The sequence below is a fragment of the Haematobia irritans genome, chromosome 1, assembly GCF_050003625.1.
Source record: "Haematobia irritans isolate KBUSLIRL chromosome 1, ASM5000362v1, whole genome shotgun sequence".
NCBI lineage: Eukaryota > Metazoa > Arthropoda > Insecta > Diptera > Muscidae > Haematobia > Haematobia irritans.
This window is the reverse complement of record NC_134397.1, coordinates 168,474,332-168,477,895: the sequence shown is the minus strand read 5'-3', so window position 1 is coordinate 168,477,895 and position 3,564 is coordinate 168,474,332.

Genomic DNA, 3,564 nt, shown 5'->3' with positions numbered 1-3,564 from the left:
CACGAAACAATATTGAAATATTAATTTAAATGGACCGTACGTACTATCGATGTCATGCATTTTTCGAAATCATTAGTGTAAAGACAAAATCTTAGGAACCGGATATGCTATGTATTCAATGTAGACTGGCATTTGGATAAACCATATTCAATTAAACTTAAATCAATTGTTTCCTGATGGAGTAAAGAGGACACCTATAATGGATGCAAATCCTATGGATTCCAGGATATGATTTTCATGCTTTACGGTAAGGGAGCCACCGTGGTGCAATGGGTAGCATGCCCGCCTTGCATACAGAAGGTTGTGGTTTCGATTCATGCTTCTAACGAACACCAAAAAGTTTTGCAGCTGAGGATTATCCCACCTCCGTAATGCTGGTGACATTTCTGAGTATTTCACAGCTTTTCTAAGTGGTTTCACTGCAATGTAGAACGCCGTTCGGACTCGGCTATAGAAATGAGGTCCGTTGTAATTGAGCTTAACATGGAATCGGGCAGCACTCAGTGATAAGAGAGAAGTTCACCACAGTGGTATCGCAATGGACTGAATCCCAGCAAAAAAAGAGCTTCCAAAAAAGTAGTTTGGATCCCCAATCTGTTATCCGGAAGTAGTGCAAACTTGGATCATCTCCAATGAATTTTACATGGGCTTGTCATAGGACGGAAGTACTCCCTTTTTGGATCCTTTGCATTGCTTTAGAAGTTGTGCCCTGGAAGTTAATTTGAATGAAGAAATTTAAAAAGCGAAAAAAAAAAAATTTTTCAACCAATTTCACTTTTTGTTCATCCATATGTTTTATTACACAATTATTTTCCTATTATATAATTTTTACAATTTGAAAAACTTTTTCACTCCGACCAGGGGTTGAACCTGGGTTTGCTGGCACCATAACAGAACGACTTAGCACACTCAGCTACAAACGCCATTGAACATAAAGTGTCGAAAGGTCAATTCAAATGTTTGTGATATGATCGTAATACGACGCCAAGGAATAACATTATAATTGCTTCTCGAGATGTTCTTTATTAGTATGAACGAAAAAATAAGAAACGCAGGTTCAAATCTCACCAGCGGCAATTTTTTTTATCAAATATATCTTCTAAAAATTATTTTTTTATGTCATGCATCCTTTTTATTTTTTATTTTCGGCATATATTTTCGTATAAATATATTTTTTCCATTAAAAATCGACAAAAAAAATTAAAAATTCTCGTAATTTGCAAAACCTTCTCAAAAGAACTTCAATGGAAGCGAAAAAGTCAAACAGCACAGGTTCAAATCCCAGCGGGGATGAAATTTATTTTTTTTTTATTATTTTTTTACTTTTTTTATTAATTTCTATTTTTTTTATTTTTTTTATTAGTTTTCTATTTTTTGTAAAATTTAATTGTACAAAATTTGCACTTAAAATAGCCTGATTGCGTTCTTTCTAATACTTGTCCACAAGGACTGCATCGGAAGTAGAAAAAAATCATTGGGGGATCCCAAGATGCGCTTTAGAAGAAATGTTTGTGCACTTGTCCAAAAGGACTGCATCGGAAGTGGAAAAAAATTATTGGGGGATCCCACGATCCGCTTTAGAAGAAATGTTTGTGGACTTGTCCAAAAGGACTGCATCGGAAGTTGAAAAAACTCGATGGGGGATTCTGGGATGGGCTTTAAAAGAAATGTTTGTGGAACAACTTCCATTTTTTTTTGCTGGGATAGTCTAAGTGAGCCGATACATCGGACTGCCACCTAACCTACCCTATGCTTTAAGGCAAAGTTCGCGTTTCACCTAAAAAGGTCAATTAATGTTTTTACACTTGCTTTTATTTGTATTAAAGAAATACGAATTTCCTCTTTGGAACACCCCAATAAATATAAAAGTAAGTGTAAATGTATTGACACTATACATTTAAGCCAATTCATTTATCCAACACACGCACACATTTTAACATATAAATGACGTTAAAAAATGAGGGGGGAAAAATAACCCATTTTGTACGAGTATGTGGGACAATTTTGCACATTTTCTGCATGACACATATTTTATTGAATGAAATCAGTCAAGCTTTTGAATTTATTTGTATTCATTGTGATTTTGTTTTATTCCCAATATACACATTTCTTCGATACGATTTTACAAAAAAAAAAAAAAACAAAAAACACGAAATCAAGAAACAAAAAAGATACACCAAACTAACAAAAAACAAAATTTAACCCTTCTCTCTTAACAACGGTCGAAGGGAAGTTGTGATTTTATTGCAAGCATTTTCTATTAAATCGAACATGAGGACTTTAATCCTCGACCATTTCATATTCATTTTATATGGTAATAAATTCCGATTTTATAGTTTGTTCATCTTTTATATGATGGTTTCCGTGCAACTTGCAAAGTTAACTTGTTTAAAAAGTTTTGAATTTAGATCATTTTAAAAAGGATATATTTGAAATTGATATCCCAAGGAGGAAGTGAATTTTTTTGTGGGATAGGTTAAGCTTCCTCAGCGTTATCGGAAAGGAGATTTAAAGGCAAACAAAAAACGAAGAGAAACACCTGTGCCTTGTAACTAATTTAAAAAGTCATAGTTTTTTTTAAGATAAAAGAAAGATATGTGATATGAGGGAAGTTCGTTAAGTAGATATCCTTCAAAAAATTACACTTTTTAACACTCAAAGTTCTGCACGCGATGTGAAGGATATGATCACAATACGGTGAAATCATTGTTAAGATTGTGTTCAAAATATTGTTATTCTGGTCATATTTGCCCAAATCGGAAGAACATATACAAAGTAAAGCGCTATATATTTTTCATTTTTTTACAAAGTCATCGCACGATAAAAAGCCATCTAACGATAGCCTCTTATGGTTTTCCAACCAAATATATGGTAAAAATAATTATATTTCTAAATGCAATAAATCAACATGCTTTTGCAAGCTTGAGAACAATAAAGTGAACTGTCACTGGAATATATTTGTCAGCTGTCAGATGAGCGGAATAGAAATGATTACAACCAGAAATTGGTTGCATTACATATCACCCTGTATGGGGCATATACACAGCAAAAAAAATTTGGAAATTCTCTTAAGGCACAACTTTAAAATCGCTTGTAAAAATGTCCTTAAAAAGATGTTATTTATTTTAACCGTTTTTTTTCATATTTTTAATGGGAAATTAAATTTTTTTTGATTCAAATGGGTTAAAAACACATTAAAAATTAACAAGAATATACGGCCGCAAGTTCGGCCCGGCCGAATCTTATGTACCCACCACCATGGATTGCGTAGAAACTTCTACGAAAGACTGTCATCCACAATCGAATTACTTGGGTTGTGGTATCTTAAAACTTCTTAACATCGTTTTCTAAATTGTGATTTAGTCCATACATGGTATATATTAGACAAAAAAGTTATGCATAGTTAAGTCTATAAATAATTACGAATCGATATGGACTTTTTGTACGTAGAGAGCCAGAATTTAAATATGGGGGTCGCTTATATGGGGGCTATATACAATTATGAACTTGATATGGACCAATTTTTGTGTGATTGGGTATCGATTTATTTGAGGGCCATATATA